General features: G+C 46.2%; 1 protein-coding gene across 4 annotated transcripts in view; it reads right to left on the minus strand.

Moving 5' to 3' along the window:
- Positions 1-22,049, minus strand: part of bmpr1ba (bone morphogenetic protein receptor, type IBa) — a 163,553-nt gene that overhangs the window by 68,533 nt on the left and 72,971 nt on the right. The gene's annotated exons all lie outside the window — the stretch shown is intronic.

The raw sequence follows: 22,049 nt of genomic DNA on the forward strand, positions 1-22,049 counted from the left end.
GACATTTTCCCCCTCTAAATTATGCTGTGTTTCATCAATATGTGCATATAATTTATATTTCATGTAATTTATATTTATAATTTATTAAAACATAATACTACTTCAGTCTACAAACTAAATTATTGAATTCAAGACAATTGACACTCACAAATATTGAAGATAACAGTATGCATAAACCGTTGATTCAATCAACGCCCTGCATTAATACATAACCTTTTAGAGAGATTGACTATAAATGAAGGCATCTGTATCTGTTCCTACCAGTGTTACTACCAGTGTAGCTACTACCAGTGTAACTACTACCAGTGTTACTACCAGTGTTACTACTACCAGTGTAACTACTACCAGTGTAACTACTACCAGTGTTACTACCAGTGTTACTACTACCAGTGTAACTACTACCAGTGTTACTACCAGTGTTACTACTACCAGTGTAACTACTACCAGTGTAACTACCACCAGTGTAACTACTACCAGTGTAGCTACTACCAGTGTAACTACTACCAGTGTTACTACCAGTGTTACTACCAGTGTAACTACTACCAGTGTAACTACTACCAGTGTAGCTACTACCAGTGTAGCTACTACCAGTGTAGCTACTACCATTGTAACTACTACCAGTGTTACTACTATTAGTGTAACTACCAGTGTTACTACTACCAGTGTAACTACTACCAGTGTAACTACTACCAGTGTAACTACCAGTGTAACTACTACCAGTGTTACTACCAGTGTAACTACTACCAGTGTTACTACCAGTGTTACTACTACCAGTGTAACTACTACCAATGTTACTACCAGTGTTACTACCAGTGTAACTACTACCAGTGTTACTATTACCAGTGTTACTACCAGTGTTGTTACCACCAGTGTAACTACTACCAGTGTACCTACTACCAGTGTAACTACTACCAGTGTTACTACTACCAGTGTAACTACTACCAGTGTTACTACCAGTGTAACTACTACCAGTGTTACTACTACCATACTACCAGTGTAACTACTACCAATGTTACTACCAGTGTTGTTACCACCAGTGTAACTACTACCAGTGTTACTACTACCATACTACCAGTGTAACTACTACCAATGTTACTACCAGTGTTGTTACCACCAGTGTAACTACTACCAGTGTAACTACTACCAGTGTAACTACTACCAGTGTAACTACTACCAGTGTTACTACTACCAGTGTAACTACCAGTGTTACTACTACCAGTGTTACTACTACCAGTGTTACTACTACCAGTGTTACTACTACCAGTGTTACTACTACCAGTGTAACTACTACCAGTGTTACTACCAGTGTAACTACTACTAGTGTAATTACCAGTGTAACTACTACCAGTGTTACTACCAATGTAACTATTACCAGTGTTACTACCAGTGTAACTACTACCAGTGTTACTACTACCAGTGTAACTACCAGTGTAACTACTACCAGTGTTACTACCAGTGTAACTACTACCAGTGTTACTACCAGTGTAACTACTACCAGTGTAACTACTACCAGTGTAACTACCAGTGTAACTACTACCAGTGTTACTACCAGTGTAACTACTACCAGTGCTACTACCAGTGTAACTACTACCAGTGCTACTACCAGTGTAACTACTACCAGTGTTACTACCAGTGTAACTACTACCAGTGTTACTACCAGTGTAACTACTACCAGTGTTACTACCAGTGTAACTACCAGTGTAACTACTACCAGTGTTACTACCAGTGTAACTACTACCAGTGCTACTACCAGTGTAACTACTACCAGTGCTACTACCAGTGTAACTACTACCAGTGCTACTACCAGTGTAACTACTACCAGTGTTACTACCAGTGTTACTACCAGTGTAACTACTACCAGTGTTACTACCAGTGTAACTACTACCAGTGTAACTATGTGACGTAGAAGTCCGTCACTGGCCGCGGGCAGCATTTGGTTCTTTAACGCACACACATATTCATCACTCCTCCCTGCGCCATTATAAGATAAGTTAACAATGTGGGTCGACACACAAATTAACTTCTGTCTTGGTGCATGCATTTCACACTTGTCAATGTTCATATTTGAGAGATACAATAATTATTATACTTATTAATGTTGTGGATGAGCGCATTGTTTGTTTGTTCTGTTCCTCTCTCTCCATCTCTGTAGCTTCCGGGTATGCTGGAAAAGGACCCGAGCTAAGGGAATTGGGTTGGCTTTATAGTGCCTGTCCCAAATGGCTCATTAATGCATATAGGCATATTGAAAGATATTGTCAGTAGTGACGTAATGTTGTAAATGTTATGTTGTGATATTGTTTAAAACCGTGTTGCAATGTATATCCTTTAGTATGTTTAGTTCATGGAAAATGTAGGTTTGTATTGTTAATTGATTAATTCATTAGGGTTAATTGTTCTGAGGGGAGGGGCTAGCCCTACAAAAGGAGCCTCTCTTTCAGTCATGGAGAGGCATTTTGGATTGAGCTGTGGATGGGGCAGCATTGTTTTTAAGCTGTCCCATAAGGTAGACGTTGATGGCAGTACTGTTGTTTTTTGTTCCGGAATCACTTGTAAATAAACACCTTTGCACAGAAGAACTTTTGCGGCTCCGCCATCTTTTTATTTTGATAGAGGTTAGGTTATCGAGTTTAGCCTTCTGGCCTACTCTACGTGACAAACTACTACCAGTGTTACTACCAGTGTTACTACTACCAGTGTAACTACTACCAGTGTTACTACTACCAGTGTAACTACTACCAGTGTTACTACCAGTGTTACTACTACCAGTGTAACTACTACCAGTGTTACTACTACCAGTGTAACTACTACCAGTGTAACTACTACCAGTGTTACTACCAGTGTTACTACCAGTGTAACTACTACCAGTGTAACTACTACCAGTGTAACTACTACCAGTGTAACTACTACCAGCGTAGCTACTACCAGTGTAACTACTACCAGTGTTACTACCAGTGTTACTACCAGTGTAACTACTACCAGTGTTACTACCAGTGTAACTACTACCAGTGTAACTACTACCAGTGTAACTACTACCAGTGTTACTACCAGTGTTACTACTACCAGTGTAACTACTACCAGTGTAACTACTACCAGTGTTACTACTACCAGTGTAACTACTACCAGTGTTAGTACCAGTGTTACTACTACCAGTGTAACTACTACCAGTGTAACTACTACCAGTGTTACTACCAGTGTAACTACTACCAGTGTTACTACTACCAGTGTTACTACTACCAGTGTTACTACTACCAGTGTAACTACTACCAGTGTTGTAACTACCAGTGTTACTACTACCAGTGTAACTACTACCAGTGTTGTAACTACCAGTGTTACTACTACCAGTGTTACTACTACCAGTGTAACTACTACCAGTGTTACTACTACCAGTGTTACTACTACCAGTGTAGCTACTACCAGTGTTACTACTACCAGTGTTACTACTACCAGTGTAACTACTACCAGTGTAACTACTACCAGTGTTGTAACTACTAGTGTAACTACTACCAGTGTAGCTACTACCAGTGTAACTACTACCAGTGTAACTACTACCAGTGTTACTACCAGTGTGTTGACAGGAAGACTCTAACCTTAAATCATTAGTGGGATAAATGTCCAAACTGATCCTAGATCATCTCCAGCAGCACAGGATTACTCCCTGATTGAAACAGCAGGTTTCACATGAAGAAACATTCAGAGTCGCTAGAACTGAGATGACATCATCTCTGCCAAAAGCATTTCCATTAATAAAGAGATGGAGTGAGACAGTAACAGGCCATTTCCTTTTCCCTGTAAGGCCTTTACCACACAGCTACAAACCACCTCGTCCCCTCTGACACACACTCACGCACGCCCTGACTGTGTGCATGTGTGTGTGCCAGCATACTAACGCCCCTGTGCTGTGTGTGTGCCAGCATACTAGCGCCCCTGTGCTGTGTGTGTGCCAGCATACTAGCGCCCCTGTGCTGTGTGTGTGCCAGCATACTAGCGCCCCTGTGCTGTGTGTGTGCCAGCATACTAGCGCCCCTGTGTTGTGTGTGTGCCAGCATACTAGCGCCCCTGTGTTGTGTGTGTGCCAGCATACTAGCGCCCCTGTGTTGTGTGTGTGCCAGCATACTAGCACCCCTGTGCTGTGTGTGTGCCAGCATACTAGCGCCCCTATGCTGTGTGTGTGCCAGCATACTAGCGCCCCTGTGCTGTATGTGTGCCAGCATACTAGTGCCCCTGTGTTGTGTGTGTGCCAGCATACTAGCACCCCTGTGTTGTGTGTGCGCCAGCATACTAGCGCCCCTGTGATGTGTGTGCGCCAGCATACTAGCGCCCCTGTGTTGTGTGTGTGCCAGCATACTAGCGCCCCTGTTTTGTGTGTGGGCCAGCATACTAGCGCCCCTGTGTTGTGTGTGTGCCAGCATACTAGTGCCCCTGTGTTGTGTGTGTGCCAGCATACTAGTGCCCCTGTGTTGTGTGTGTGCCAGCATACTAGCGCCCCTGTGTTGTGTGTGTGCCAGCATACTAGCGCCCCTGTGTTGTGTGTGTGTATACGTGCAAATGTATACACATGCATGCCTGTGGATCTGAGTATTCTGTGAAGGCTGTTACGGGGTCAACTGTTACTTTAGACCTCACCGTCTCCGACGAGAGCCAAGTGAGGGAAGGAAGCCAAGAGAGGCACAAAGCACACCAACAGGCACCCAAACTGCCCCTCAGTACAAAACAACAAAAGCAATTCACAAAAGAGGAGGACAACACAGACACCCAGATGTCTAGTGAACTCTCGTTTCTCCTCTATCCCAGTCTAGATTTGTTTTTCCGGTCATTACACGACCAGACTTCTGTTCTTTTCACTCGTTGGTCATTAGCAGCTAACAATGGGTACCCTCTTTCTAAATTACTCTACAAATAAACAGTCCCGCACTCCCCTATTCTCCGTACCCCTCTACCCTACTTTGGGTCCCCTAAACTCACTCCCAAAGACACCTTGTTCTCTCCACTCAACCGAAGTGTAACTTCCAGCATGTCCAGCCTCCGAAAAGATTCTACAAACTGAGATTTCCTCCTTGTCACCAGTAAGCAGAACAACATGTTATTGTGTTAGTTCGTGTGTAAACTTCAAGCTGTGTGTGTGGCTGCGTGTGTGTGTGTGGGTGCCTGCGGCTGTGTGTGTGCCTGCGGCTGTGTGTGTGACTGTGTGGGTGCCTGCGGCTGTGTGTGTGACTGTGTGGGTGCCTGCGGCTGTGTGTGTGACTGTGTGGGTGCCTGCGGCTGTGTGTGTGACTGTGTGGGTGCCTGCGGCTGTGTGGGTGCCTGTGGCTGTGTGTGTGACTGTGTGTGTGGGTGCCTGCGGCTGTGTGTGCGCCTGTGTGTGCGCCTGCGGCCGTGTGTGTGACTGTGTGGGTGCCTGGAGCTGTGTGTGTGCCTGCAGCTGTGTGTGTGCCTGCAGCTGTGTGTGTGCCTGCGTGTGTGCCTGCGGCTGTGTGTGTGCCTGCGGCTGTGTGGGTGCCTGCGTGTGTGCCTGCGGCTGTGTGTGTGTGCCTGCGGCTGTGTATGTGTGCCTGCGGCTGTGTGTGTGTGCCTGCGGCTGTGTGGGTGCCTGCGGCTGTGTGGGTGCCTGCGGCTGTGTGGGTGCCTAGAAGAGGTACGCAACTGATTTGTGATCCCACTTTGGCAGTGTGGCTGTCAGCGGTGATCTGTGGTCTCACTTTGGCAGTGTGGCTGTCAGCGGTGATCTGTGGTCTCACTTTGGCAGTGTGGCTGTCAGCGGTGATCTGTGGTCTCACTTTGGCAGTGTGGCTGTCAGCGGTGATCTGTGGTCTCACTTTGGCAGTGTGGCTGTCAGCGGTGATCTGTGGTCTCACTTTGGCAGTGTGGCTGTCAGCGGAATCTGTGGTCTCACTTTGGCAGTGTGGCTGTCAGCGGTGATCTCTGGTCTCACTTTGGCAGTGTGGCTGTCAGCGGTGATCTCTGGTCTCACTTTGGCAGTGTGGCTGTCAGCGGTGATCTCTGGTCTCACTTTGGCAGTGTGGCTGTCAGCGGTGATCTCTGGTCTCACTTTGGCAGTGTGGCTGTCAGGGGTGATTTGCTCGAGGCGCAGGATTACATGCGAGGAAGAGGACCTCTTTTCCAAAACGCTGGGACACTATGTACCCGCCCCACCCTCACACACTGTCCCTCTGAAGTGCGGGGGCATCCATCAAGGGCCCAGCATGAGGGCAGACGGTCTGAAAGGGCTCAGCAGAGGGGTTGGGGGAGACGAGGGGGAGGAGAGGAGGAGGGGATGAAGAGTGGAATGGCTGGAGGGGGGGGGACTTTTGTCTCTGCTAGCTTAATAAACTCCAACTCTACTCTCTAGACTCATCTGCTTTCCAATGGCTCCTGGACTGGCTGGCTGGCGATGCTGATGGATTTTCCCCTCTTGAGAAAGCTGGCACTAGTTTCTCCCATTAATATGCTAATGCTATTTAACCCACATTAAAAGGGTTCCGTGTTGAGTTCTGGGCTGCTAGTGGAATTTCAAAAGACCGCCATTGTGTGGCGTTACATAACTTTCTGTGCTGTTTTGTTTGAAATTCAAAGTTGTTCAAATTGCTTATGGATCAGCCAAAGCATTTAATACATTTACATTTAAGTCATTTAGCAGATGTTGGGCTAAACTTTTCCCCTGATCACAACACAGACCTGATCTTATTACTAAAGATATCTGATCACAACACAGACCTGATCTTATTACTACAGATATCTGATCACAACACAGACCTGATCTTATTACTACAGATATCTGATCACAACACAGACCTGATCTTATTACTACAGATATCTGATCACAACACAGACCTGATCTTATTACTACAGATATCTGATCACAACACAGACCTGATCTTATTACTACAGATATCTGATCACAACACAGACCTGATCTTATTACTACAGATATCTGATCACAACACAGACCTGATCTTATTACTACAGATATCTGATCACAACACTGACCTGATCTTATTACTACAGATATCTGATCACAACACAGACCTGATCTTATTACTACAGATATCTGATCACAACACAGACCTGATATTATTACTACAGATATCTGATCACAACACAGACCTGATCTTTACCCTGATCACAACACAGACCTGATCTTATTACTACAGATATCTGATCACAACACAGACCTGATCTTATTACTAAAGATATCTGATCACAACACAGACCTGATCTTATTACTACAGATATCTGATCACAACACAGACCTGATCTTTCCACCTATCACAACACTGATCTGTGTCGTGATATGGGGAAATATCAGGTACGATCAGCAGCGAAAGAGACCACAAGAAGCAAAAAGGGAGTGGAAGGTATCCGAGAGAGAGAACACAAAACTATACACAAGCTCCGTCTTTCCCCCTCCCTTTCTGATCTGTCCTCTCCATCTTAATTGCATTCCATCAGTTCAGAGCTGGCCGCGGCGGACATCGCAGGTTTTATATGAAGGAAATACTTTCTTGGGAGTTAATCCCTATGGGGCCCTGGTCAAAAGGGCACTTGGTCAAAAGAAATGAACTATATGGGGAATAGGGTGATATTTCTGGATGCAACCTAAAGCAGACGCCCCAGAGGAGTAATAGGAGGAGGGCTGCCTAATAACTCAAACGTCTCCCTTTCTTTGAAAAAAGGCAAAACAAACAAACGGTTGGATAGGGTTAGGGAGGGCATTCCACAGAGGAACCCATGCTGCAGACCACACACAGAAATCAGGGAGGCAAACTGGTGAGGACCCCAAAAAAAGGTGACGTTTTTTTTTCACGGAAACAAACAAAAAAATCTGTACAAGAAGAAATGTCTATTTTCTGAATATAACATATGGCACAGCAACAACAAAAGTGTTGTTTTTCCAGGTTTTGTAAAAATCTGTTTATTCAATCTCAAAATCACATGTAAAAAAACAAAAACACAAAACGTTAATTTATTAAACATAGAAAAACTGAAATATAATTTTTTTATTTATTTTACCTTTATTTTACTAGGCAAGTCAGTTAAGAACAAATTCTTATTTTCAATGCCGGCCTAGGAACAGTGGGTTAACTGCCAGTTCAGGGGCAGAACGACAGATTTGTACCTTGTCACCTCGGGGATTTGAACTTGCAACCTTTCGGTTACTAGTCCAACGCTCTAACCACTAGGCTACCCTGCCGCCCATAAGTATTCCGACCCTTTACTCAGTACTTTGTTGAAGCACCTTTGGAATCGATTATAGCCTTGAGTCTTCTTGGGTATGACACTACAAGCTTGGCACACCTGTATTTGGGGAGTTGCTCCGATTCTTCTCTGCAGATCCTCTCAAAGTGTGTCAGGTTGGCTGGGGAGCGTCTCTGCACAGCTATTTCCTCCAGAGATATTAAATCGAGTTCAAGTCCGGGCTCTGGCAGGGTCACTCAACTACATTTGTCCCAAAGCCACTCCTGCGTTGTCTTGGCTGTGTGCTTTAGGTCGTTGTTCTGATGGAAGATGAATCTTCGCCCCCAGTCTGAGGTCCTGAGCACTCTGGAACCGGTTTTCATCAATGATTTCTATTTACTATGCATCTTTCCCTCAATCCTGACTAGTCTCCCAGTCCCTGCCACTGAAAAACATCAACACATGCTGCCACCACCATGCTTCACCATAGGGATGGTGCCAGATTTCCTCCAGACGTGTTCCATCCTGGTTTCCTGTTTCCTGTTGTTTCTCGTGGTCTGAATCATTTAGGTGCCTTTTGGCAAACTCCAAGCTCCAAGCTGTCATGTTTCCTGTTGTTTCTCTGCAGAGGTCTCTGAATCATTTCCCGATTGCTCAGGTGCCTTTATAGGCAAACTTGGTGGTTCCAAACTCTTCCAAGCTGTCATGTGCCTTTTACTTTTTACAAAATGTTTTGCTACCCTTCCCCAGATCTGTGCCTCGACACAATCCTATCTTGGAGATCTACGGTCAATATCTTCGACCTCATGGCTTGGTTTTTGCTCTGACATGCACTGTCAACTCTGGGACCTTATATAGACAGGTGTGTGCCTTTCCAAATCATGTCCAATCAATTGAATTTAACATAGGTGGCCTCAATTTTCAGTCTCACAACAAAGGGTCTGAATACTTAACCCTTGTGTAGTCCTAACATTCTGTATAGTCCCCTTCCTTGTCCCCTTCCTTGTCTCCTTCCTTGTCCTAACAATGACCCCTAAAATAAAGCAGCTTAATTGAATTTTAAACCCCAAATCTATTTTTATGAAGTAACAACCGGTCAGGTTTATTATCATTGCTGAAGGTACTGCATAGTTGTAAACATTTTTAACAAGAGATAGCACTTGCATAGCCTAAGAAAGTAGGAGAAATGTGCAGAAAGTAGTTTTAAATGCATTTTATTGAAGGGAAACTATAACAGTCTTGGCAACATTGTGGTATATTCTATACCAACATAGTGGTATACTCTGGTATATATTGTACAATGAGGAATTCTCACATTTTTTTTAACCATTGCCCCCCCCACCCACAAGGTGTATAAATAACAATAAATAAGAATAATGATACAAGACAAAAATGTGAAGAATATAAATCAAATCAACTGTAATTAGCACATGTAGGACAGTATGCAAGTGTGTGTGCATGGACTTTGCAGATGTATTTCTCACATGTGCAGCACATAATATTGTTTTACAGTCCATTGGGGGACAGAATTGGCATCTCCTCCTCTTGCCTGCCCCAGCCTCAGGTAGATCAGGCCAAGATTCAGCCCCCTGAACAGTTTTCACAAGGGCTGTAGAGGCCGCTGTGCGGGGGAGGCGCTCCCTTCTTTGAATGTGTGGGGTTACAAGTGCCTTTTCCAGCTGCTCCAGGAACACCCTCCTCTTGTTCCGCTTATCAGGCATCCAGGTAGGGTTGATCTTGTTCCATATCACGAAGGCGTTGTATGAGGACACATAAATTACGTTATGGAAGGTGACCAGGGGCCAGCAGGCAGACAACCCTCCTGCAGCTGTAAGTTCCAATCACCTTGTCCAGGTTGTCCACACCTCCTTTGTTGTGGTTGTAGTCCAGGATGATAGCTGGCTTCCTGTCCTCACGATCTCTGATCTCAGCTGTTTTGTGCAGTGTGCTCAGGAGGACCACATTCTTGTTCCTCTTTGTGAGGTAAGAAACTAGAGTGGTGGTGGGGGTGAAGGCAAACTGATGAGAAGGACTCTCTCCCCCTTGTTGAGAGGAGTGCAGCGGGAGCTCAGGCTCGTTCTTTCTAACTGTGCCAACCATGGTGATCTTCTTCTTCAGTAGCTACTGGCTGAGTTCATAAGAGGTGAAGAAATTGTCACCAGTGACATTGTGCCTCCTCAGTCTCTGTCACATCAAGCCCCTGGTTCTTCTCCGGGCCTCCACTGGTCAGCTTTCCTGTGTAGACTTGCATCTTGTGCCACCCATATCTTGATGCCATACTTTGCTGGCTTGCTGGGCATATACTGCCGGAAAGGACAGCGACCTTTTGACAAAACAGATTACTATCAGTAATTAGTATCAGTGTCAGAAATCAATGATTTTACAGCAATACACAATACAATTAACAGTAAAAATCACTTACATTACAGATATGAAAATAAAATGTAACTCTGAATGGAACCAGTTGCTCATTCACTGTTACTTCAGGCCCAGGGTTATAGAGGTACGGCAGACGCTCCACCCACTTCTCCCAGACCTCTCTTATGGCTCCACCCACTTCTCCCAGACCTCTCTTATGGCTCCACCCACTTCTCCCAGACCTCTCTTATGGCCGCCAGTTTGACTCTCACAAGTCTTGCAGGTTTTGACTCACGGTTATCAAATCGTAGCATTCTTTAGAAAGTGTGAAAGACTTTCAGTGGCACGGAAAATCGCCCTTCCACTCTCTGCATCCCAGAGACTACATGTAAGCCTCACCTCGGGACCTAAACACACCCGCAAAGATTAGCAGCCCTATGTAGGCACGCAGGTCAATCTCATCCATCCTTTTCCAGTTGTCTCCATATTTACAGAAACCCTCCAAATGTGTCAACATGTAGAATGTTGAGACAATGCATGTCTAGTTGTCCTGGGCAACTGCATGTCTTGTGGGCCCTGGGGTCATCCTTATGACATGTTGACTGCATGTCTTGTGGGCCCTGGGGTCATCCTTATAACATGTTGACTGCATGTCTTGTGGGCCCTGGGGTCATCCTTATGACATGTTGACTGCATGTCTTGTGGGCCCTGGGGTCATCCTTATGACATGTTGACTGCATGTCTTGTGGGCCCTGGGGTCATCCTTATGACATGTTGACTGCATGTCTTGTGGGCCCTGGGGTCATCCTTATGACATGTTGACTGCATGTCTTGTGGGCCCTGGGGTCATCCTTATGACATGTTGACTGCATGTCTTGTGGGCCCTGGGGTCATCCTTATGACATGTTGACTGCATGTCTTGTGGGCCCTGGGGTTCATCCTTATGACATTATGTGCTGCCATCCTGCCCTGGTTGTCATATGGTGACAAGGATCATGTTATTTTGCTGTTCTTTGACAGTTTGGGGCATTTCTTCTTCATCTGAAGAATATGCATCGTGTTTCTTCCCCATCCTCTTCTTCAGATACCTCCTCCTCTTCTCAATCACTTGTTCTCTTGTTTTAATTTACTCTGTGAACTAGAGTCATGTCTGGGGTCGTAGAGGGGAGATGCTGCATATACACAAGAACGTTTTAGTTTTGTCTGAGTTCAATCAGTAGCACACAATCTCAATTTCTCAGTGTGTGAGTGTGTCTTTGTGGTTTTTGTGATGTGTAAATGATTTTATAACTGCCGGGTCAAAAATGACCCTAAGACAATCTTTGTACCATAGTGATATACAGCTTTCATGGAAATATGAACAAATGCGATGTTTCACTTTTTCTAATTTTGGGGTCACTCTAGGAAAAGTCATCAAGTTTCAAGTTGAAAAAATATAATTTAGGGGTTTCTCTCTGAAAAATAAGCCTGTACAGAATAAAAATATTCCAAAACATGCATCATGTTTGCAATAAGGCACAAAAGTAAAACTGATATTAACTTTATGTGCCGAATATAAAACGTTATTTTCAAGCTTGGTGGTGGCTGCATCATGTTATGAGTATGCTTGTCATCAGCAAGGACTAGGGAGTTTTTTTAGGTGAAAACGTAACGGAATTGAGCTACGCACAGGCAAAATCCTAGAGGAAAACCTTGGTTCGGGTCTGCTTTCCACCAGACACTGGGAGACAAATGCACCTCTCAGCAGGACAATAACCTAAAACACAAGGCCAAATCTACACTGGAGTTGCTTAGCAAGAAGACAGTGAATATTCCTGTGGCATAGTTACAGATTTGAGTGTGCTTGAAAATCTATGGCAAGACTGTTTGGCTGTCTAGCAATGATCAACAACCAGCTTGAATAATTTTTCAAACAATACTTTTCAAATATTGTACAATCCAGGTGTCCAAAACCCTTAAAGACTTACACAGGAAGCCAAAGGTGATTCTAACATGTATTGACTCAGGGAGTGAATACTTCTGTAAATGAGATATTTATCTAAATATTTTAAATACATTAGAGAAAAAATAAATCTAAAAACATGTTTTCACATCATAATGGGATATTGTTTGTATATGGGTCAGAATTAGTTTTATATTGAATCCATTTTGAATTCATGCTGTAACACAGTGTGAAATAAGTCAAGCAGTATGAAAAATGTCTGAAGGCACTGACTGTATGTGTATTTGAGAGAGCTGGAGAGAAAAGAGTGAGTGGATGATAGAGAGGGAGAGATATGTGTTCGAGAGAGAGGGGAGAAAATAGTGAGTTTGATTGTGTGGAAAGAGGAAGTGTGAGGGAGAACGACTAAACGAGAGAAAGGAGGAGAGAGGGAGATTGTGGCGTGGTGGAGAGGAGGAGAGAGGTAAAGGAGGGTGCCAGTAAGCAGTAGGGGACTAATTAAGGGTTGTGTTGACGGCCAAGCAGAGCACAGCATTGACCTACAAACCCTCACTAACCCCCACACCTGCCTGAACACATTAGGCTGGAAAGGCCTAGACCCAGACCTGAACTCAGATCTCAACTTGGACCCAGACCCGGTTAGAAGATCAGGAGGAAGAGGTGGTTCAATTAGAAACAGTTATAAGAGAAGACACATACAGTGACGTCTGAAATTATTGACACCCCCAAAATTGGGGGAAACTACAATTTTATATAATCATACAATTGCTCAGTGAAAGCTATTTTGTTTAAAAAAGTAATGTTTTTTTTTCTGGACACCTCTAAAGATTCTTCTAAATAAAAGTAGTAGAAAGTTGAGTATTTGGTCCCATATTCATAGCACCAATGATAACATCCAGCTGGTGACTCTACACATTTGTTGGATGCATTTGCTGTTTGTTTTGGTTGTATTTCAGATCATTTTGTGCCCAATAGAAATTACATGGTGAATAATATATGGTGTCACTTTGGAGTCACTTTTGTTGTAAATAAGAATAGAATATGTTTCTAAACACTCCTATATTAATGTGGATGCTGCCATGATTATGGATAATCCTGAACGAATCGTGAATAATGATGAGTGAGAAAGTTAGAGGGACAAAGATCATGAGCCCAAGACATGATAACCTTCCCTGTTAATGTCTTGGGGGTATGATCTTTGACCCTCTATAACTTGATGTAGTTATTGTGTGCTAGGAATATTGTAACAAAAACTAAAAACTTTTGACTACTTTATTTATAAGAATATTTATATTTGTCAATAATTCTGACCACTACCTTTTTGAGAGAAAACAAGTATTACTTATTCTCTGAGCAATTGTGTTAGTATAAAAAATATATATTTGATCAATATATACAATATAGCTCAGTATTGGTATTATTATTCACTCCAGCTAACAGCTCGTCCACCACTTCCTCCTGGTGCACAAAGAAAGTCAACGCACGCTTCATCCTTCTACCACACGTCCCAACATCACATTGGTTCTCCTCCTTCCGAGGCCTGCCCCAGGGAGTTTACCCCAGCCCCCAGCCACTTCCGAGGCCTGCCCCAGGGAGTTTACCCCAGCCCCCAGCCACTTCCGAGGCCTGCCCCAGGGAGTTTACCCCAGCCCCCAGCCACTTCCCTGCCCTAGGCCCCAGCCCCAGCCACTTCCGAGGCCTGCCCCAGTTTACCCCAGCCCCCAGCCACTTCCGAGGCCTGCCCCAGGAGTTTACCCCAGCCCCCAGCCACTTTCGAGGCCTGCCCCAGGGAGTTTACCCCAGCCCCCAGCCACTTCCGAGGCCTGCCCCAGGGAGTTTACCCCAGCCCCCAGCCACTTCCGAGGCCTGCCCCAGGGAGTTTACCCCAGCCCCCAGCCACTTCCGAGGCCTGCCCCAGGGAGTTTACCCCAGCCCCCAGCCAGTCTAGGGCAAGCAGCCCCCTGTTTCTGTTCCTGACTGAGGGCAGCCATCCACAGCAGGCCACATCACGGGCTTTGACAGTAACGAGGGGTGAGGGCGGGTGGAGGGGGGGGTGAGAGAGCAGAGTGGGGGTGTCGGACGGGCAGTGGAGGGGCGTCAGGGTTCACCACGGGTGAGTGGCGCAGCGGGGCACAGCGTCAGGAGTTGATACATTCACGCTGCATAAAGAAAGAGATTACAGAGACTGCAGCGCTAACAAGAACCATCACAACAGAGTGGCGCCACCTGTCTCCCCATTCCAATTAGGAGCCCCCGAAACAAGGTGCCAATTACACAGAAAGGGGGAATAATGAAATTAGAACGAAAGAGGGGCAGGGAGGGGAGGAGGAAGCAGAGAGGGAAAATATGTGCAGAGAGAGAGAGATAGAGCGAGAGCCCACTGGGCACACATTGGTTGAATCAATGTGGAATAGACATCTGTGCCCAGTGGGAAGGAGAATGTGTGCAAGAGAGAGAGATATGGCGAGAGGGGAAATAGAGAGGAGGGAGAAAGAGGCTGAAAATGAAGAAGAAACAAGCTCCCAGGTCACCATTTGGCCATAGAGCCAACATGAGGTCACCGGTCACCATTTAGATAACCAATCAAATGGTGGCCAGCTCCTTCTGAGGCCACAGCTCCAGTGAATGGAGGAAGGGATGAAAGATATGAGGCATAGGAAGGGAAGTGGAGGGTTCATGGGAGACGCCATTACAGTATGATGGGGGTAGGATGGACCAACACCATTTACTGTGTCGGGGTCAGAGGTCACCTACTGATGAGAACTAAGATACTTAGAAAGGGAGGGAGTACGACTCAACCCAAAAGATTGGCATTTGCTATGTGCAATTTAAAATGATATTACCTTACAAGCCGCTCTCGATCCTGTTCATTATTTTATTATTAAAACCCCACTGTTGTGTTTCTTGCACTAAATCTTACTCTTGGATGTCGATTAAGGCCCCTCTCTGATTCAGGGTTAAATGTGGAAGACACATTTCAGTTGAATGCATTCAGTTATACAACTGACTAGGTGTCCACCTTTCCTTTGTCTTTTCTTACTAACACTGACTTTGCTTATAGCTTCTTTAGGTTGACTGGCACTAACAGACATGTAGTTGACTTATAATGCATTAAAGTAGTAAACGTATTCAGATCCATTGACTTCTTCCACATTTTGTTACAGCTTTATTCTAAAATTGATGGATTTTTTCCCCCTTCCCCCTTACCAAATCTACACACAATACCCCATAATGACAAAGCAATGACTGAGACATAGTTGACTTACCTACCTTAGCTGAATGCACCGACTAAGTCTCTCTGGATACTAGCATCTGCTAAATGACCAACATGCAGATGTGATATAGTCTAGAGGATTTTATTTTGTTTTCAAGGGTTTATTTGTGAGTTAGTGTATATTGATTGGCTTGTGTTTCTGATTTACCTCGGAGTTCAGTGCTGTAGCACTGTGAATCCACGTTTCCTACTGCCTGCCTGACACACACAAGATCTTTTGTCCTGCACCTGATAACAAGCAGTCATTCATATGTTCCCTACGCACCCCTGACCCTTAACCCTGGGAGCTAAATAAGGAACAGGGGTTTTGGGACTGATCACACACTGGGGATGACACAGTGGTGTTGGAAGGGACATACACACAACCAGAATGCTAACCCTAACCCTAACCATATGGGGAACTAATGACAAAGACATTGGTAGGAAATGGTAGGAAATAATCATTGTAAACAACAGACAGTTTGTAGCGTAACCTGAACACAATGTAGTTGAAGAGATGAAACATAATAACATACAGCCATCATAACACTAGGAGCTTGACTCCATTACCACAAATACGAAGGGATGAAACATAGTAACATAAAGCCATCATAACACTAGATGAAACATAGAAACATAACATAAAGCCATCATAACACTAGGAGCTTGACTCCATTACCACAAATACAAAGAGATGAAACATAGTAACATAAAGCCATCATAACACTAGGAGCTTGACTCCATTACCACAAATACAAAGTGATGAAACATAGTAACATAAAGCCATCATAACACTAGGAGCTTGACTCCATTACCACAAATACAAAGAGATGAAACATAGTAACATAAAGCCATCATAACACTAGGAGCTTGACTCCATTACCACAAATACAAAGAGATGAAACATAGTAACATAAAGCCATCATAACACTAGGAGCTTGGCTCCATTACCACAAATACATACAAAGACATGTTCATTTTGTAAGTTTCATTGCTTCCAACAGTTTCTTATAAATGTACGCACTGTATGGAAAATAACTTCCAGTCTGTATGTAGCTATGAGAGAGAGAGAACAGAGAGAGGCAAGAGAGAGGAGAGAGAGACAGCGGAGAGGGTCCAACGTTATGGACACAAGAAGAGGATGGATGTGCTGCTGTCTGAGGGGGAGCAGGTGTGTGGGTCACGAGGGTCACTGGAAGGGGTCGAGAGAACAGAGAGGCAAGAGAGAGGAGAGAGAGGACAGTGCCTCAACTTATGGACACAAAAGAGATGCAGCCTCTGTTGGAGGTCACAAAAGTTCAACTACCAAAGCTCTCTGTTGGAGGTCCAAAAGTTCACCCAAGCTCTCACATGACCACCGGAGACCCTCACACACACACCGCCCCCTCCCACCAGCTCTAATAACAAGCCATTAAGATCAGTATCATCTAGATACCTGAAAACACACGTTTTAATTTACCCTCTCTCACTTCCGCGCTCTTTGGTCTCATTCAGCAGGCCCTAGCTAGGGTAAAACAGGAACAGAGGCCCCACATCTTCGGGTGAAACACAAGACTAGCCCTGTGACCCTATCACCGACCTCTGACCTCCAACCCCACCCAATCCTCCACGCACTGACAAACCTCTCTGATGTCACACACACAGAGAGATTCTTTTCACTCTTTTCTCAAAGGTGATTCTGGTTGAATGGCTGTCGACAGAGTAGAAGAGAAGCTGTGTGTGGAGAGAGGTAGAATACAGAAACAGAACAAAGACTCCAGCTAGCGAGCGAACTAACTCCAGGCCAGATCCTATTTCTGTGGTATAAACATTACAGGTGGCATGCATGGTTTGATGACCTGAAGAACGCAACCAGCGTGTTCCTGGTATCACAGGTATCCACTGCCCAAGCCTCTGTCCTGACCTACTCACACTTGTCGCTGGAGGGTGGATTAGTTTTGCAAATCCCCAGCGAGAGGGATAAGTCCGACTTCTTCCTGGAGCTGATCAAAGATAACTTCCTCCCAAGCGCTCTGAAAAACTATTGGGCAACGGTAATACAACTGTTGGGACACTCCAGGACAAATCCCAACTACAGTATTCACTATAGATTCTACTTACAGTACTCACTAGATTCTACCTACGCACAATGTTGATGTCACTTGTTAAATCCACTTCAATAACTGTAGATGAGAGGACGAGACAGGCTAAAGACGAGTGTTTAAGCCTTGAGACAATTGAGAAATGGATGATGTATGTTTGCCATCTAGAGGGTGAATGGGCAAGACAAAATATTTAGGTTCCTTTGAATGGGGTATGTGTCAAGAACTGCAACGCTGCTGGGTTTTTCACGCTTAACAGTTTCCCGTGTGTATCAAGAATGGTCCACCACCCAAAGGACATCCAGCCAACTTGACACAACTGTGGGAACCATTGGAGTCAACATGGGCCAGCATCCCTGTGGAACACTTTCTACCTTGTACTTTATGGTTAAATTAAAAATCTAATAAATATATTATGCCCGGACGAATGAGGGGGGGTATAGGTGCAACTCCGTATTGGGGAGGTGTTCTGAATGTTACTTTGACCAGCTTGACCACAGCAGGAAAATAATCCTGCAGCAACAAGAAATGTGAAATATTATGTGCATTATAATTAAGACATTTTAGTAGGTGTCAATACATGTCTTATTAGTATGAAGAGCAGGTTAGACATGGGTTCCAATATGACTGGTGAAAACCAAACATTCCACAGTAAGAACCTTATCCCAAAGGTCAAGCGTGGTGGTGGTCGTGTGATGGTTTGGGGTCAGCGTAGTGGTGGTCGTGTGATGGTTTGGGGTCAGCGTGGTGGTGGTCGTGTGATGGTTTGGGGTCAGCGTGGTGGTGGTCGTGTGATGGTTTGGGGTCAGCGTGGTGGTGGTCGTGTGATGGTTTGGGGTCAGCGAGGTGGTGGTAGTGTGATGGTTTGGGGTCAGCGTGGTGGTGGTAGTGTGATGGTTTGGGGTCAGCGTGGTGGTGGTAGTGTGATGGTTTGGGGTCAGCGTGGTGGTGGTAGTGTGATGGTTTGGGGTCAGCGTGGTGGTGGTAGTGTGATGGTTTGGGGTCAGCGTGGTGGTGGTGTGTGATGGTTTGGGGTCAGCGTGGTGGTGGTAGTGTGATGGTTTGGGGTCAGCGTGGTGGTGGTAGTGTGATGGTTTGGGGTCAGCGTGGTGGTGGTCAGTGGTGGTGATGGTTTGGGGTCAGCGTGGTGGTGGTAGTGTGATGGTTTGGGGTCAGCGTGGTGGTGGTAGTGTGATGGTTTGGGGTCAGCGTGGTGGTGGTAGTGTGATGGTTTGGGGTCAGCGTGGTGGTGGTGGTGGTAGTGTGATGGTTTGGGGTCAGCGTGGTGGTGGTCGTGGTAGTGTGATGGTTTGGGGTCAGCGTGGTGGTGGTCGTGTGATGGTTTGGGGTTTGGGGTGTGATGGTTTGGGGTCGCGTGGTGGTGGTAGTGTGATGGTTTGGGGTCAGGTGGTGGTGTGTGATGGTTTGGGGTCAGTGTGGTAGTGGTTTGGGGTCAGCGTGGTGGTGGTAGTGTGATGGTTTGGGGTCAGCGTGGTGGTGGTAGTGTGATGGTTTGGGGTCAGCGTGGTGGTGGTAGTGTGATGGTTTGGGGTCAGCGTGGTGGTGGTAGTGTGATGGTTTGGGGTCAGTGTGATGGTTTGGGGTTTGGGGTCAGCGTGGTGGTGGTAGTGTGATGGTTTGGGGTCAGCGTGGTGGTGGTAGTGTGATGGTTTGGGGTCAGCGTGGTGGTGGTAGTGTGATGGTTTGGGGTCAGCGTGGTGGTGGTAGTGTGATGGTTTGGGGTCAGCGGTGGTGGTGGTGGTCAGGGTGGTGGTGGTGGTGGTGGTAGTGTGATGGTTTGGGGTCAGCATGGTGGTGGTAGTGTGATGGTTTGGGGTCAGCGTGGTGGTGGTAGTGTGATGGTTTGGGGTCAGCGGTGGTGGTAGGTGATGGTTTGGGGTCAGCGTGGTGGTGGTAGTGTGATGGTTTGGGGTCAGCGTGGTGGTGGTAGTGTGATGGTTTGGGGTCAGCGTGGTGGTGGTAGTGTGATGGTTTGGGGTCAGCGTGGTGGTGGTAGTGTGATGGTTTGGGGTCAGCGTGGTGGTGGTAGTGTGATGGTTTGGGGTCAGCGTGGTGGTGGTAGTGTGATGGTTTGGGGTCAGCGTGGTGGTGGTAGTGTGATGGTTTGGGGTCAGCGTGGTGGTGGTAGTGTGATGGTTTGGGGTCAGCGTGGTGGTGGTAGTGTGATGGTTTGGGGTCAGCGTGGTGGTGGTAGTGTGATGGTTTGGGGTCAGCGTGGTGGTGGTAGTGTGATGGTTTGGGGTCAGCGTGGTGGTGGTGGTGTGTGATGGTTTGGGGTCAGCGTGGTGGTGGTAGTGTGATGGTTTGGGGTCAGCGTGGTGGTGGTAGTGTGATGGTTTGGGGTCAGCGTGGTGGTGGTGGTGGTAGTGTGATGGTTTGGGGTCAGCGTGGTGGTGGTAGTGTGATGGTTTGGGGTCAGCGTGGTGGTGGTAGTGTGATGGTTTGGGGTCAGCGTGGTGGTGGTAGTGTGATGGTTTGGGGTCAGCGTGGTGGTGGTAGTGTGATGGTTTGGGGTCAGCGTGGTGGTGGTAGTGTGATGGTTTGGGGTCAGCGTGGTGGTGGTAGTGGATTTTGGGGTCAGCATGGTGGTGGTGGTAGTGTGATGGTTTGGGGTCAGTGGTGTGTGATGGTTTGGGGTGGTTTCAGGGTAGTGTGATGGTTTGGGGTCAGCGTAGTGGTGGTAGTGTGATGGTTTGGGGTCAGCGTGGTGGTGGTAGTGTGGTGGTTTGGGGTCAGCGTGGTGGTGGTTTGGGGTCAGCGTGGTGGTGGTTTGGGGTCAGCGTGGTGGTGGTAGTGTGATGGTTTGGGGTCAGCGTGGTGGTGGTAGTGTGATGGTTTGGTGGTCAGCTGATGGTGGGGTAGTGGTGATGGTTTGGGGTCAGCGTGGTGGTGGTGGTTTGGGGTCAGTGTGATGGTTTGGGGTCAGCGTGGTGGTGGTAGTGTGATGGTTTGGGGTCAGCGTGGTGGTGGTAGTGTGATGGTTTGGGGTCAGCGTGGTGGTGGTAGTGTGATGGTTTGGGGTCAGCGTGGTGGTGGTAGTGTGATGGTTTGGGGTCAGCGTGGTGGTGGTAGTGTGATGGTTTGGGGTCAGCGTGGTGGTGGTAGTGTGATGGTTTGGGGTCAGCGTGGTGGTGGTAGTGTGATGGTTTGGGGTCAGCGTGGTGGTGGTAGTGTGATGGTTTGGGGTCAGCGTGGTGGTGGTAGTGTGATGGTTTGGGGTCAGCGGGTGGTTGGGGGGGGTCAGCGTGGTGGTGGTAGTGTGATGGTTTGGGGTCAGCGTGGTGGTGGTAGTGTGATGGTTTGGGGTCAGCGTGGTGGTGGTAGTGTGATGGTTTGGGGTCAGCGTGGTGGTGGTAGTGTGATGGTTTGGGGTCAGCGTGGTGGTGGTAGTGTGATGGTTTGGGGTTTGGGGTCAGCATGTGGTGGTAGTGTGATGGTTTGGGGTCAGCATGGTGGTGGTAGTGTGATGGTTTGGGGTCAGCGTGGTGGTGGTAGTGTGATGGTTTGGGGTCAGCATGGTGGTGGTAGTGTGATGGTTTGGGGATGCTTTGCTGCCTCGGGACCTGGACGACATGCCTTAATAAATAAAAGGAACCATAAATTCTGATCTGTATCAGAGAATTGTACAGGAGGATGTCAGGCCATGTGTCTGTGAGCTGAAGTTGAAGTGCAGCTGAGTAATGCAGCAAGACAATGATCCAAAACACACAATCAAGTCTACATGAAAATGGTTAAAAAGGCAATAAAATGTGACATTTCGGAATGGCCTAGTCCAAGTCCAGGCATAATCCCAACTGAGATATTGTGGCAGGACTTGAAACAAGCAGTTCATGCTTGAAAACCCACAAATGTGGCTGAGTTCAAGCAGTTCTGCGTGGAAGAGTGGGCCAAAATTCCTACACAGCGACGTGAGAGACCGATCAACAACTACAGGAAGAGTTAGGTTGCAGTCATCGCAGGTGGCACAACCAATTATTGAGTGTAAGGGGGCAATTACTTTTTCACACAGGGGAATTGGGAGTTGCTTAACTTTGTTAATTAAATAAATTAAATAAGTATAATCTGTTGTGTTATTTGTAAACTCAGGTTCCCTTTATCTAATATTAGGTTTTGGTTGAAGATCTGATCAAGTTCAGTATAAAAACGATGGAAAGTATTTAGAAAGGGGGCAAACACTGTATATTTCTTCATTTTTGCAGACGACCTGCAGTGACCGTCT

The sequence above is a fragment of the Oncorhynchus gorbuscha genome, linkage group LG04 (assembly GCF_021184085.1).
Source record: "Oncorhynchus gorbuscha isolate QuinsamMale2020 ecotype Even-year linkage group LG04, OgorEven_v1.0, whole genome shotgun sequence".
NCBI classification, from domain to species: domain Eukaryota; kingdom Metazoa; phylum Chordata; class Actinopteri; order Salmoniformes; family Salmonidae; genus Oncorhynchus; species Oncorhynchus gorbuscha.